The following is an 18,337-nucleotide window of genomic DNA, read 5'->3' as shown; positions in this document are numbered from 1 at the left end:
GTCTTTTCTGAATTACGGTAGTGTCGCATTTCCTCTTATTCATTCATCTCTCATTAATTTGACCTGACGGTTTTCGTCACGATTCTATGAGCTCATTTCGACTACACCGCTTCCGAATCATGTTCCTGAACGGATATTTTCCGCTTGATCTTTATGTTGATTTGTTCTGATCGTGTCTCCTCAAATAAATCATCTTTGACAAATGACTTTTAGCAGATATGTTAAAATAGAATCTTGTACGCTCGAGTATTCTGAGTTTCCGATGGCAAGTCATGTATGACACTTCTTTGTACATTTATTTATCCTCACTTCTGCAAAGAACCTATTTTCCGTTAAAGTTATCAGTTTTGCCTTATATGAATGTTAAATAATAATAATAATAATAATAATAATAATAATAATAATAATAATAATAATAATAATAATAATAATAATGTTTCCATTTTCGCATTTGTAAGAATGTTCTGAACGTGTTTACAAGAGACATTTTAAACGCTGAAGTAAAAACCCTTCGACCAACTCTTACTAGATTTTTCACCGTTTCGATGAATCGCGTTGATGGAAAACTTCGAGAGCATTTCTTCTCAAAATGTCATGTTTATTTCAACATGCATTAGCCTTGAATGCGCTCTTTGGATTTGTACGGAGATTTTGACCCAGCGTCACACTCTGATTGTTGACGACCCGAATTCCGACCTGGAAATTGACTCTTTTTATACTGATTATTTGAGACATGGGCTTTATATTTGGGTTCGTGGTTCACCCTCTTGTCGGGGAGGCATTGTCATTGGGCTTGCGACCCCGTGCCAAAACTCAATTAGCAGAAGTGGCAACAAACCTAAGGAGTCTGTTGTAAGCGTCAATGAGCCGTGCTGTCAGTCTCTTGCCATGGTCCTGCGTTGAAATTCTAGACAAGCTTCAAATAATAGTGCTTTAAGTCCCAAATCTGTTCCGATGTTTTTAGTGCATGAACATTGTACAAACAAAATGCATTAGTTCAAGGATATATTAAAAACGCCGGATAAAGGAAGTTCATTTCATTTCCTAATCGAATTTTCAAGAGATTTCAGTGGAAATCATAAAAAAAAATTAGGAAATCGAGAAGTGAAGTAAAGTATTCACTGCACGGAAATTGAATTGTCCGAGATGTGAATAACATCTGACCTAATACATTTTAGTTCCAGGTTTCGCCCTTGAACGTTTCTACTACACCCTTATTGCGACTATGAAAACACTCAGGTTTGACGAAACCATTTTTCTAATAATCCAGGAGCCACAGGAAGATGGGCTTTTGCACATGTTACATAAATTAACTAAATACCTTCTGATATTTGTTATCTCTCTCTCTCTCATGGCCTAATGCAAAATACGATGAAGGTGTCACGCTTAATATTCTTCACAACTTTCTTTTATTAATATTTAGTACGGTGTCATACGGTTCTCTTCTTCGTCTTTTACTGAATAACTGACGTACAAAACCTAGCGATTTTGATCAAGGTTTACACATGTTAATTCTTTTGGTTTTATATTCATGGTTTATTTTGTTGTCGTATCAATACTTAATTTAATACAGCTCTCAAGGTGTATATTTTCGACGATGAAATAGCTGATTTTTCAACTTGAACGCTTAAATCTGAAACATCTGATCCCAGTCTATATCTTTACGATAATCTTGTGAAGGATATTTTCACTTAACATATATCGAATAATTTCTATCTTCTCTCTTCTCTAGATATTCGAGAACTTAATCGGAGTTCGATCTGAATTCTCTACTTTTAAACTTAAATAAACGGACCCAAGTTCAAGAGAAATTGCAATACTACTTTCCAATGCCAAGCGCCGTTTCTTAGTTTTTCTAACACATATACTACTTTTATTGTAACAATTTATTTTTTCTTTATATTTTTGTGTACAGGACGAAAAGAATTATAGCTTCAAACCCATAATCAGAGCAAAAGGCCAAGAAGGATTCTTATTCCGCAACAGTTACTATCTTTTTAGTCTGAAGTTAAGTATATCATCTCTGATATTCAGACATAATTACATGCCAGACAGGTTAATGCATTTTCTGATTTCAATTCTATATCTAGACATTTCTCACGAAATCTGAAATGAAGGCAAGAGTAAATTACCTTTATTTCCAATACTGAAAAAAAGACCTACTTTTGGGGGTTTTATTGTCTTATAAAATTAATTACTTCACATTTCAATTGTAATAAGGCTTAAGTAAAGGTGTTAGCTTTTCCATTAGAATTACAACTGACCAACATTTTAGGATGATTAGAAAAAAACTGGCTGACAAAGAGGATACGTAAAAATATCACACAAAAAGACGATACAGAAAAACAAGCACAGATGGGTAAGGATGAAAAGGGTTTAAGAAAATAAAATGAAATTACAAATTTTATTTTGTTGTATCTTTGGGTTATTATTATTATTATTATTATTATTATTATTATTATTATTATTATTATTATTATTTAATAAATTGACCACATCAATTACTGTTTTACATATATACTTTTCCTGAGAGAGGTGACTCCGGGTGTTAAGTCTTCCGGTTTCCAGCAAATTTTTGGAGGTGAGGTTACTAGCCCCATCGCCTTTTCCTTCCTAGCTGTACCCCTCCAAAAACAAAATTAAATGTTTAAATTTACGAGGCAGAATGAGATTCAACGTAATTTACTTATATCGCCAACCTCGTTCGAGAATCGAAACCCAGTTTCTCCAGCTGGGGAGGCAAGTGTCCTAACGCTGGACTACGAGGACCCGTTTGCTACTGTCATTACAAAATTATAAAATGGATTTCTGTCACTGAAACGCTACAGGAGTGGAGTTTAATACTACTTAAGATTTGTCGCCCTAAGAGTTTTCGGAGGAAAATGAGAAGCACATTAACAAAAAGAAAGGCTGCGTGAAGAGAGCACCAGTCGGAACAACACTAATGTGAATAGTGCAAACAGTTTATTCCAAAGGCCTAGGGAGCAACATTAACAATATTCTGTACTCCCTCTGCTGTAACAATTTAAAAGCAATAAATACCACCACTACTACTACTATTACTACTACTACTACTACTACCACCATCAACACAACAAGTACTGGTAATAATACGATCATCTTCATGCTTACAGCACGAGACACTTGAACAGTTAGGATTTAGATTTTTCTCCCAGTGCAACTGGGAAGCAGCAACTGCAAAATGAGGAAAACTGTATCCTGCAATCTCCCCATCCCCCTCTCCCCCGAACAACACACACACACACACACACACACACACACACACACACACACATCACGGCTCAGCAGATGTAAGATAAAAAGTGTTGTATGCAGCGTAGCGTGGCGGGAGCTGAGGGAGGGATGAGAGTGGGTCGAGATGCATGGTCGAGATGTTGGGGACGGGAAGGGAGGAGGGGAGGGGAGGAGGGGAGGAGGAGGGGAGCCAAGATTGGCTGGGGATGCAGAGAACATCATGTGGGGAAAATTATTGGGGTCAGCGTTACTGCCCCTCACCCCACATCCCCCAACACCCTCCAGTCCTCCTAACAACCTGAGGCTCAAGCTGGTCTTGTCACTTGCTTCGTACATCATTTCTGTGCAGGAGGGCAGACGATTTCGTATAGCCATTTAATCGTCCTGAATTCCAGATTGCTAGAAACTAATGGGAACTGCCTTGTATAAAAACGGCCTACGTCATTGAGTTCATCTGGATTAATGACGTCACTTTGCTAACAGTACAGTGGTGTAATGGTCCAACAGAAGAGGTTAATCCGGCGTGGCGATAATGACTCATACAACGACATTAAGAGCTGCAGGGAGTGGGAGGGGGATGGGGAAGGGAGGGGAGTAAGGAGAGAGAGGAACCACAGTGCTACTCTCCCTGAAAAGCAAAGCAACAGCGATGTTAAATACGACGTCGGTCGTTTGTGTATCCAGTGACTGCTCGCCAACCCCAAGGTATGATAATTGTTACAGCCTCGTATAAACCAGCAAGAGATGAGAAGGGTCTGTATTTGGGAGGAGTGCAAATGGTAGGTGATACTCAAGAGTACAAAACTGATTGCTTTGTTCTTCTTTCACTTTCAAAATTTGTTTCCAGGCTGCTTAAAGTATCTGTAAATATTAAAAGCTAATTAAATCTATTTTTAACATCGTTTGAGTGTTTCCAGAGCAGCAAAATTCTTGATATTGAACAAATCTTTTCCTTTTAATTTTTATTACTTTTTTTCATATTCTTCTGAAGAAGAGCGTCACCTCCCACAAAATGGAAATTGGGCATTCTGAAGAGTAACAGTAAACTCGAGTCCCCTACCTAACTTCACTCGTTAAAATGATACTTTGATCTTATCTTAGGGTTTTGTCCCTCACTGAAGACTCGACCTATTTTATGACTTTGAACCTTCAGGGTTGAGACAGACGAGGGAATAGTCGCTGATCATGCAACTTTTGAATGTGAACCACGAGGCTATAATCTGACACATTAACAGCAACGCGTTTTTTGGGGACAGATTTTTGCTGGTCACAAGTTTTTTGTTATTATTACCATCACTATTATTTCAACCAACAATGCTTAATTTGCTTTCATGTCCAAAATGAATATGCCTGAGGCCATGTAGATGGTAAATCTACCTACTGAATTTAGAGTTAATGGATACATTAATTTTCCTAACACGAAAACTAAAGATTAATTTTTATTGTCATTTAGACATTCCTCTAAATGCAGTTATTAAATCTCTCCAATCAGAGTAAAGTAATCTTTGCATACTTTCAACAGCAAAGCGAAGGATCAAAATACGTCCAAATTTATGCTCAACTGAGGTGCTAACCTCCACGCCACATTCAAATGCTTTCCTTATACTTTAAAGTAAGCTCATAATATTTCTGAGTGACAAACTTCAAAATAATAGGTAAAGCAGGTCATTCAAAACAAATAAATTGTCAAAATTTACATAAAGAACGGCAAAAGAAACAACTACTAGAAGCATTTGTAGACACTTTATAGAGGAAAAATTCGTAAAATGATAAGACTTACTCAATCTGCACTTGTCAATTTTGGCAGCGAGTACGTTTCCAAACTCATTCTTGGGAAAATTTATGAGGAACAGGAATTCAAAAGTCAAGGTCATAAAAAAAAAAAGTTCAACACGCAAATTTCAAAGGTCTGAAAATATGCGTCTGACACGAAACCTTTGGACTAAATACACGCTTCATACTGTCAAATTATCCTAACGCACGAAAAAAAGACTGAATTTGACAGATTACTTTCTATGCTGGTAAAGTTAAGATAAGCAGATATGTTGCTGTATAAAACTGAAGATGAACTCGTGAGAGAACTCTTAACAACTGAATCGCTTCAGGTCACCTCAGGGGGAACATTTTTGTTTAAATCAATTTATGTAGATATTATAAAATAATCGCCTCTCTCTCTCTCTCTCTCTCTCTCTCTCTCTCTCTCTCTCTCTCTCTCTCTCTCTCTCTCATTTGCGTTAACCGAAATGTTTAATGCTAATTATGACAGGATTTTAGGTATTTTTAACTGTCGTAATTACTGCAGTAATACTGACTGGAGAACATTTTCTTTTTATGTCATCCAAAAAGTATATTATTAGATTTTTTAAATATACCCATGCCTACTTAGTCATTTAAACTTGAGGGTCTCGTGTAGATTCTTTAGTGTATTGAAGAAAATATGCTGTTTTTGATGGGGCGAGATGTAAAACCAGAGTAAGGGTGTTTTAATGTACCAAGTATGATTTTCCATGAATATAGGATGCCTATTTTGAGCCATTAGTGTGAATAATATCTCTATATTACAAAGAAGTACAAAACAGCTGATTAAAATGAGGAAGGGAAATAGGTGTTTATTCGTCTCTGGAACACCAGTTAATAACCCAAACTTGATGTCGTGTGTAGGGGTTTCCATCGTGTTAGCAAGCTGGAGAGTTTACCCAGTGATGAAAAGGAATCTTTCAAGGGAGAAAGAAGCTCGTTCCATTCGAAGAAGAAGAATGGTTAGAGGAGAGAAAACAACAACAGCAGCAATAAAAACAACAACTCACGAAATATCTTTTTTTTTTCGGCGTCGGCACATAGTGATGACGGCAGTAATCTCTGGTGGCGCTCCTTCGTATGACAATGGAACGGAATGAAAAAAAAAAGTCACAGTCAATCGAAAGAATATTCTCCATTCATGAAATCTGCGAATCATCGCGAAAAGTTCACGGCGGTCCCCTAAAGTAGGTGCTCGCTGTCACTCATTCCCGATGGGGTGATTCGGCAAAACACCAGAAGAGACGGAGGTTAGGTTGTGGGAAGGGGCGGGGGGGGAGGAAGGTGGGGTTGAAGGAGACGTGGGAGACCAAAGTCACATTTCCTAAATTGGGCGATGAAGGGAAGTCACTGTTAGTTTAGGCTAGCCTTATGCCAGCACGGCCCCATGCTGCTGCTGAGAAAGCAGGTGTTAAGTGGTGATCTCTCTGTTAATACAGAAAATAAGTTCTTAGTAATTTTAAGAAGACATCCTCTTGAAATTATCTGGACTTGAATGAAGAGAAAAGGGAGTAAATGAGATTCATTCTTATATAAATGAGATATATATATATATATATATATATATATATATATATATATATATATATATATATATACATGTATATATATACACACACACACACACATATATATATATACATATATATATATATATATATATATATATATATATATATATATATATATATATATATATATATATATATATATATATATATATGGTCTTCATGACAATGCAAATATATACTGTACAAATATACATTTAGTTAAATAAAAATAAGGCATTTCTAGCCTATGGAATTCTCTATCTGCTTCTGTTTCAAGGCAAATCTTTGCTTTCAAACTTTGACTGGTCTATACTCTTCACCATTATTTCTTTATAACTTACCAAAGTACAACTACTCAGCTGCCCTAACTTCCTTCTGGCCCACATACATCAAAAGGATGATAATATATAATCCTATAAATATTCGTGACAGGAAGGAAATGATAACCCATAAGATAACACTGGATTGTATGTTTCATCTAACTGCAAACGAAATCATTCAACCAAATTAACTGTCTTTCGCGAAGGCTGAACAAGAAAGGAATCTGGGGTTTCGTTAATTTACAGAATTCTACAGTCTGACTGTGCCTGTTTGTTTTCCTTGACTTCCATTGGTTTGTTCTGTTTCAGTTCTTGAGGTATAATTGTGGTGGAGGCTTTTGTATCTGACAAAGCTAAAACATCATCAGCGCTACTACCACTACTACTACTACTACTACTACTACTACTGCTGCTGCTGCTGCTGCTGCTGCTGCTGCTGCTACTGCTGCTGCTGCTGCTGCTGCTTCTAGACTCAAACGTCAAGGATCAAAAAGGGGGAACCCATAAAATCAGACAATTAACCGACAACAACCAACCCAGATCTTAGTAACGAGCGTATTTCCACCCTCATGCTAAAGTAAATTACAGCTAAGCAGGGAGCCAAGGTTATAAACACGATGTGGAAACAGGAGGCGCTCACAAGTGTCGCAAATGAGGGGTCTCCGACGCGTTATGGGAGGTTGGAACAGCTACTCACTGGGGCTCCTGCTGTTGCTTTTTATAATAGTCCAAGTGGAATTAGGTTGGGGGGAGGTTACATTTTAAGGTTACTTTGTCAATGAGAGAGAGAGAGAGAGAGAGAGAGAGAGAGCGAGAGCGAGAGAGAGAGAGAGAGAGAGAGAGAGAGAGAGAGAGAGAGAGAGAGAGAGAGAATGACAAATACACACGCTCAAGTCCACGCGTGTTTAATTATAAAAAAAATATTCATTCTCATATTCAAAGAAAAAAAGTCTCAATGTATTCATGTTCCAAAGACTCCGTATACATATTACACATATGCTTACATCTCATCAATCAAAGGCCTGTTATCCAGGATCTACTTACATTTTCAGTACGAACTAAAGATTTTTGTCTATACCAGGTGAGTCCATTGGGCGAACGCCACCCACCCACACACACACACACACACACACACACACACACACACACACACAGGCGGTCTTGCGAGCGCTCATAATCTGGGTTAATAGGTACTTGTGCGCGACAGAGCAACGATTAGGGAAGAAAAGGTGGTAGGAACATTGTAGCAATTCGACCTTAATGACCAGCAATCATGGCTTGACTCTAATTAGGTTATAGTAAAAGAGGAAACGTTCCTGAGGCATTTGCTCTCGCGCCTAACTGCTTCAGCCCCGACTGGAAAGAAACAGATCTGGAGGAATCCTTGGCGATCAGAGATTTTCTGTTAACGTAAGTTAAGTATACCTTAGTTTAACTAGACCACTGAGCTGCTCCTAGGGCTGGCCCGAAGGATTAGATTTATTTTACGTGGCTAAGAACCAATTGGTTACCTAGCAACGGGACCTACAGCTTATTGTGGAATCCGAACCACATTATACCGAGAAATGAATTTCTATCACCAGAAGTAAATTCCTCTTATTCTTCTGTTAACGTAAGTATTCTACATAAGTGTCGTATAATAGCCCCTTCGTGATTTAATGTCATAAGTGTGTAATAAACAGAATCTCCAAAAATTCAGATCATATAATTATTAGCTTGGTAAAATACAGATCAAATCTCATTCTTTATTCGATCGATTAGATTTATTCAAACATAGCAGCAGCAGCATAAACAGTGACGTCATTCTGGTGTTTATATAATCCATTACGACAACTGCGACAGGATACCAATCCAGCTATGTAAACAAAGTTTGTACACCGACTAAGAGCTCCATAAAGTCATCAAATATGAGAATAAAGTCTGAAATCAAGGGCATTAAGAAAGAGGTCCATAAAGTCAACAATGTGAAATGAAGGGCATTAAGAATAGTTAGACCTAAGCTCATCAAATATTGAGAATAAAGTCTGGGTTTATTATGAAGCATCCTCCCCAGTAAAGTGATTTCGATGATTGTAATGTATGGTTGAGCGACGATCTTAACCGATGTTGAATAACTATTTCGCAGGCATATTATACAGAAACAAACGTGCATATTTGTGTTAAATATTCTCTCGACATCTTATGTTTAAACAGAGCCTTAACACGCGAAGCATAAATTTTAAAAATTTAGTCTCAAAACCAGTAAGATTTCCTCGTATTAAGAAGATGTTATGTCAAAATAATTTCCTTTGAACGGATGTATAAAACATTATCGGATATATTCCAAATAGTTGACCTTAAAAAGAAGAATTCAGATATTTTCCTAGGTGGCCTTTTATCAGAACTTTTCTACAATCTAAAATTTTATCAAACATTTTACCGAATTCGATTTGAAACACAGACCCTTGTCTATAAATAGATGAACTAATATATAAATATAAAAAAAAACATAGTTTGACAGTATAGGCAGATAAATTCCTTCAGTCCAGCCAGACAAGCGGCCCGGCCTCTGAACAGGAACCTTCCAGCTCTGTCATTTGGGTCAAAAAGAATGAGTAACAAAGGCTCCCCTCCATGAACAGATAACTACAAGTCGTTTGACGCTTGTTTCACGAATCCATCCGGGAATAAACAGTTACTTACTGATGAACACGTCAAGAAATCCCATATTATATATGACTATGATCGATTAATTTAACGGATAAGGAAATAACATTCTGAAGAAGTAATGTAGATCTGGGCCTAGTTGGGTATATTCGGTAAAATGACAAGAATGACTGGATTGCAGAAGTTTTTTTATTTGTGGTAACAAACCTTACGTAGTCAAAACCTGATTTCGGGAAAGATGATACTTTACGTGTATTGTTTATGATGGAATTCATATACATACATACATACATACATACATACATACATACATACATACATACATACATACATACATACATACATACATACATAATATACATATAATACAATTGTGTGTATATGTACATGAATTCCATCATAAACAATAAACGTAAAGTATCGTCTTTCCAGAAATCACAGGTTCTGACTACGTAAGGTTTGGTTACCACAAATAAAAAAAACTTCTGCAATCCAGTCATTCTTGTCATTTTACCGAATATACCCAACTAGGCCTAGATCCTACATTACTTCTTCAGAATGTTATTTCCTTATCCGTTAAATTAATCGATCATAGTCATATATAATATGGGATTTCTTGACGTGTTCATCAGTAAGTAACTGTTTATTCCCGGGATGGATTCGTGAAACAAGCGTCAAACGACTTGTAGTTATCTGTTCATGGAGGTGAGCCTTTGTTACTCATTCTTTTTGACCCAAATGACAGAGCTGGAAGGTTCCTGTTCAGAGGCCGGGCCGCTTGTCTGGCTGGACTGAAGGAATTTATCTGCCTATACTGTCAAACTGTTTTTTTTAATTTATGTATTAGTTCATCTATTTATAGACAAGAGTCTGTACTTCAAATCAAATTCGGTAAAGTGTTTGATAAAGTTTCAGAATGTAGAAAAAGTTCTGATAATATATATATATATATATATATATATATATATATATATATATATATATATATATATATATATATATAATATATATATATATGTATATGTATATGTATATATATACATACACATATGTATATACGTATACATATATATACTTTATCAGAACTTTTCCTACATTCTAAAACTTTATCATATATATATACAGTATATCTGAGGGAAATGAATGCGATAGATATTTAATTGCAGCGAAACCCACCTTGAAACAAGCTCTCAATCTCAGTTAATAATTACATGAAAGCCAATACTAAATTTTGTTAAGTCATGTCATTGATACTGTTAAAGGAAATAGTATTGTTTCGTAGAGAGAAAACGTTAAATAAGTACTGCGGCCCTGAGTCTGGCGCCGTTTTAGATTCTGCTTTACTCCGCGGGACTTCGTCCCTTCCCAAGCATGTAAACGGATTTTCTCCCTTCGTTCTGTTAAACCTTTTGCAGGCAAACTTTTTAGGGGAAAAAGAATCTCTTTTTCTCGCACATGTTGATTCTTCTCTGCATCAGTGTCTGGGAGGATTTTATCATCTACTTCAGATGATTACAGACGATACTTAAACTTGAAGTAAAGACGAAATATATTTATCTGGCGAATGATGTGAAGTACATTCTCATTAAATTAAGGTACTACCGGTACTTAAAGTTGCAAGACCCAAGGGGTGTAAATACGCAGTATCACGAAATTTATATAACAGAATGAGAGCGGACACAATTTTCAAAGGTTGTATTGATTTAATTGACTGACAGCTTCGTTATAAAGTCTTTTATGTTCATATATAGCGTGTTGGAGTAATCTAAGCTTTTCTTCTACTATCAAATAACTGAAAAATAAATATTCCAAGTCTCTCTCGGCTCCCAGAAAAGCTTTCAAGGGCAGGTATTTCCTAATATGAATCGTTTATTTACCGCAGAGTTATATATAATCCAAGGTCTAGATATATAGCTTATGCTGGGTGGATGCATGGCCTGACTGGCAACGAGAACAGAGTTCAACGCAAATTCAACAATGATGTTTTCTTGCCTGTAATTCTGCAAAAACAGCCCTGCTACCAACTGAAGATTTTTTTGTGAAGTATGGAAGACATGAATAAATCTAGTGATTACTCATGAGGGATTAATGCACCTTGTCACTTTATTTCAGTTTTTGAAGGATGTATACATAAATTCATCAGCGAGCGGTCACTGCATTTCGTAAGATGCTGAAACAGGATGCTTAAGCAATGCCTCTATAAAGGACGGTTCGGCATCTGACCGAATATTAAGATCCTTTGGGATCTAAACATAGAGAATCTATGTTTTTGCCCCTACACGAGTTCCTTTTCAATAGTGACTTTGACAAAAAACCTTATTCATAACACCAGTTTGACCTTCGGGGCTGTAGGGGACATCTAACATTCACGCGTTACTTCTATACTTGGCTGTTCGTGTATGCATTACAGATAGGCTAATAAGTTTGGCGTAATTTGTATATTATTGATGGGTATATGTTAAAACATGAAATATGTCAGAACGAAGAAGAAATATATAAGTAATTACAGTCATATCTGAAACGATCATATCTAAGAAAATCTGGGGTTGGTTGTATATTTATCAGAACGTCTACCTACTGTCGAGAAGAGTAATATATCGTATATAGGCACAGATATTTGTATTAACTACCAACTTATGCACATTTTATATAGTTGTGTGTGCGTATGTGTGTTATATATATATATATATATATATATATATATATATATATATATATATATATATATATATATATTGTTAGATATGTATGCATATAACATTGTTCAGTAATCTGCCATAAAATTGAACGGAGACATCTTGGTTTAATTACTGCCAAAAGTAGTGCAAAACTACCATCTCTCTCTCTCTCTCTCTCTCTCTCTCTCTCTCTCTCTCTCTCTCTCTCTCTCTCTCTCTCTCTTAGCATTTAATACTAGAGGCACGAGGAACCTAATACCGGCCCTGCCACTGCAGTGGCCAAAGGAGCCCAAAAGCTTATGATAAATGATCTACAATTTTATATGATTTGCCTGATCCAATGATGAAACTACGTAAAAAAAAAAAGTGGCTAACATTACCGTCTTTCGAAGAGTTCTGTCTAAATGGATTATGACGATTAGCTCTGATTACCTAGATGCTTTAAGTCGTATGAGTGACATTTTAAAAATGAGAACCTAACTGGTGTGTTTGTTTTTCTTTCTTTGTAAGTTTCTACTTAAAATCTCAGATTGTCATATTCTCAGATTGTATATATATATATATATATATATATATATATATATATATATATATATATATATATATATATATATATATATGTATATTTATACATACTTACATTATATATAAATAAATGGTGGTGAATCAGAAATAAACAAGAAATAATAAACATTAGTTAAGGCTTAATTAATGCCTTTCCCAGGTAATTAAACATTACCTAGAGAATTGTCTTGACGTACTTAGGAAAATTAAGGAGTCACGTTAGCCATGAATCCGTACTGATCTGGACTGAGGATCAGGTACTGGGTTAGAACTTTAAATAAATTTGTTGAGAAATTAACCTTCATCTCCATGAATACACTATACATCGTCTGCTCTTCACATAAAGAAAATAATGCAGCAAGTGAAAGTAAAAATGGGGACATTTATAGACTACAGTTATGGGAGGAAGGAGCTGCATGTCAATATTTAGTCCCTTCCTCATCCATCGCGCTCTGTGTGGCTTTAAAACCCACGAAGGGTACGATGGGTGATGGCAGGAATGCACGTGCTATCACTCCAAATAGTCGAAATTTCTGAGATATACAGACTAAGCTTTGTATAAGTAAACAAACATATAAATGTATAATAAATAAACAAATATGTTTGGAAGTTAACATGCACGCAAAATAAAATTAGTTTTTCAGATAAAAAAAAAAATCAACACATGTTTGCACATCTACACTATACATACAGACTCAGCCACCCTACACACTCTACTGTACATCCGAATAACTGAGTACAGAGCGTAATCATGAAGTAGAGTCGCTGACTGGAAAAGCTAAGCTTTTGTATATATAAATCACATATGATATCATAACCCGTATGTAACCCCATTAAATGACAAGTAGTATGAGAAGAATTAATTAAAATCTATAATAATAACGCCTTCAGTTGACAGTTAAAGCAAACATTTGCAAATTTACACAAATTTGAGTACATCCGTTAAAAATCTCACAAATCATTATACTTGAAGAAGACGTCTCAAAATTAAAGTTTTTATCACATATTTCATTTAGTCATCAATTGTTCTTAACTTTAATATGTATAGAATTATGTATAGAGTACACATTAAATAATATATCCTATATTTTAAGGGCAACAAATCGTCAATAAATCTTAAGGTGTTACTATACCTAGACATGTTGTCCAAATGGTTAAGAGTAAATGATTTAATTTGTAGATATGTCGTATTACTGAATTCTACAAAATCCCTCAAAATTTAGCTTCAAAATTTGTGACAGGACTAAAGGTAATATTTATATGGTTATACATTTATAAATCTGAAATATAATATTTATTACATCTGGCAACAGTTCCAGGGTCTTCAAGATTCTCATTGCACACATCAGTAAATTATATATACAGTATATATATATATATATATATATATATATATATATATATATATATATATATATATATTATATATATATATATATATATATATATATATATATATATATATATATATATATATATATATATATATATATATATATATATATATATATATATATATATACATATATATATATATATATATATATATATATATATATATATATATATATATATATATATATATATATATATATATATATATATATGTATATATATATATATATATATATATATATGTATATATATATATATATATATATATATATATATATATATATATATATATATATATTTAATTTCAATCATTTCTACCAAAGAATGACGGTAGTGCAAAGATATGAATAAGGCAAAACACTTACAGTATATTGCATCCTGATCTGTAAGTAATACAGCGCTGTACTCAGCGGAAGACACGGCATAACAATGAGATACATACTGTAGATTTCTCTCTCTCTCTCTCTCTCTCTCTCTCTCTCTCTCTCTCTCTCTCTCTCCTCTCTCTCTCTCTCCCGTCAATGTGTGTTAGTTTTACAAGCAATGGGCTTCGGCATGTCTCGACCTATAACTTGGAGGGGCGTGGCTAAGTGGGAGTAAAAACTTGCATTTTTACCGCGACGACGTTTTTAGTTGAGGCTGAGCTAGATCTGCCTCCGAGGTATGAGGATTGATATGTGTGTGAGTGTGTGTGAGAATTTGTGCGTTTGTGCGCTCGCGCGTGTGTGGAAAATAGGAGGAGGAAGGAAGACTAGGGTGGGGTGGAGGTGGAGGAGACTGCTTCCAGTGGGAGTGCAGGAGGAGGAGAGAGGGAGAGGAGGAGTTAGAGGAAGAAGTGGGGAGGGGAGGAGGGGCTGGAGAGAGAGAGAGAGAGAGAGAGAGAGAGAGAGAGAGAGAGAGAGATCGGGGAGGGTGGGTGGACCAGTGTTAGGAGGAGAAGAGCGAAAGAGAGACAGAGACAGAGAAGTTGGGGGGATGGTGGGAACCTGAATGTAGGTCACCTACTTTACCTTAGAACAAGGAACTGAAACGGAGAGTAAGAGTGAATAGGACAGTTTTTTCTTTTCTTCCTCTTTTTCCTCCTTTACTTGTGTGCCATATATATATATATATATATATATATATATATATATATATATATATATATATATATATATATATATATATATTTATATATATACATAAATACATATACATATATATATATATACATATACAAATATAATATGTATATACATATATATAAATACATATTATAAAATGTATATATATATTTTTTTATTAAATGTATATATATATATTTTTATTCTCGTATATGTAAATACACAAATACGCACACATACGTATATACATATATATATGTATATATACATATATATATGTATATACAGTATATACATATATATATGTATATATGTATGTGTGCGTATTTGTGTGTGTATACATATATACGAGAATAAATAAAAAAAATATATATATATATACATTTATATATATATATATTTATATATATGTATATATTTATATATATCAAGATTTATATATATGTATATACATATTATATTTGTATATGTATATATATACAGTATATATGTATATGATATATATATATATATATATATATATATATATATATATATATATATATATATATATATATATATATATATATATATATATATATATATTAGCTGAAGCCACTAGGAAAGTTCAAATTGAAAAGTCTTAGTACCAGGTAATTTCATGTATTTAACACATCTTATATATACATATATATATATATATATATATATATATATATATATATATATATATATATATATATATATATATATATATATATTATATATATATATATATATTTTATATATATATATATATATATATATATATATATATTAATATAATATATGTATATATACATTTATATATATGGATATATATATATATATATATATATATATACATATATACATATATATTTATATATATATATATATATAAATATTTTTATACAGTATATGCATATATATATATATATACATACTTTTAATAGTTGTCTATAAACCATAGGCCCATGTTCTGATCTTGGCTTGGTCAGATACACATATCAGATATTATTCCCTTTGGATGTAAGTTATTTCCAGTGTATAGTGAATTCAATATTAATGGATATTTATGATTAAATATTAGTCATTTTTAAGTCACGTGAGAATATATATACATATATATACATATATATACACATATATATATATATATATATATATATATATATATATATATATATATATATATATATATATATATATATATATAAATCAGTATCTATTGCGACTAGATATGCAAAAAAAAATTGTCACTAGCTTCAAACAAGATTTTTAAAATTTTATATTAGGACCACTCGTACGGAAAGAATGAGAAATGGAGAGATATAGTAACATTGTATATAATTCGCAAATAATTTTAATTGTGCCCCTTGTTAACTCTATGCTGGGGATAAAGTGAAAATATATATATATATATATATATATATATATATAACATATGTATATGTATATATATATACATATATATATATATATATATATATATATATATATATATATATATATATATATATATATATATATGTATATATATTGTTCTGTCACGAGCATCACTAGTGTGAGTTGTGACTGTGCTCAAATTTTTCAAGACCCAATGAAAGCATGTAATGCAGATAAGCACAATTCTAACCTTGCGTGGTCGACCAACTGCGCAGAATCACCCAGAGGCGAAATAGTCCTAAAATTCATCTCATTTTCCAGAGAGATATGAGAGGGGTTAAGAAGCCAAATGGCCAACATTTCTTTTAATATTTGTTAAGGAGCCCATTTTTCTAAAACTCAGATTTCACTCGTTTTAGATTTTTCTCGATAAGTGGACGGATCCGGAACGAAAGAATACATACAATCGAATAGACTGACAAGACTGGGTTTAGTATTTAAACAATTAGAAAACCCCAGTCAACATTACCTCAGAGGCCAAGTTTCAGACCCCTGCGTGTGCGTTGTGATTCATCAGAAGCCGTCGACCACAGAGAAAGAGGAAACAGCTACGCTGAATTTTGTTTAAATTCTAAATACTTTGTACATTACACACACACACACACACACACATATTAAATTTATATATATATATATATATATATATATATATATATATATATATATATATATATATATATATATATATATATATATATGTGTGTGTGTATGTGTGTATTATGTATGTATATGTATGTACTGTATATATAGCCACATTTTCGATAATAAAACCAAAGGGGTTAAAGTTTATAAATTTATAGAAACTTTTAAACCAGTGGTGTACCTTGAAAAACTTAATCAGCAGATCTGAATAATTCAATGTAGGCATCTACTGCTTCCTCATATTAAAAATCATATTATATATATATATATATATATATATATATATATATATATATATATATATGTATATTTATATCTATACGTATATACATACAAATATCACACATACATACAAACATATATATATATATATATATATATATATATATATATATATATATATATATATATATATATATATGTATATATATAGCATTTTTTCAGCACAGGAAGCACTAAATGCCTATATTGAATTATTCAGATCTGCTGATTAAGCTTTTCAAGATAGAAAATTTATATAAGAGTTCACATGAAGTTATAAAATGGTGTTACCACTAATGATTTATTACCTAAGATGTGACTTTTCAAAAAATTATCCATTTGTACACGTACCACTTCTTGCTGTTTGGCTAACATACATACATTCACACACACACACACACACACACATATACATATATATATATATATATATATATATATATATATATATATACTGTATATATATTATATATATGTATATATAAATACATATATATATATATATATATATATGTACTGTATATATATATATAAACACACACACACACACACACACACATATATATATATATATATATATATATATATATATATATATATATATTTATATATATATATAATGTACGTATGCATGTGCACGGGTAAATAAGTTAGCCAAATAGCAAAAATATAGCTTAGCT

Source organism: Macrobrachium rosenbergii, chromosome 41 (assembly GCF_040412425.1).
Source record: "Macrobrachium rosenbergii isolate ZJJX-2024 chromosome 41, ASM4041242v1, whole genome shotgun sequence".
NCBI classification, from domain to species: Eukaryota; Metazoa; Arthropoda; class Malacostraca; order Decapoda; family Palaemonidae; genus Macrobrachium; species Macrobrachium rosenbergii.
Note: the sequence above shows the minus strand (reverse complement) of the source record.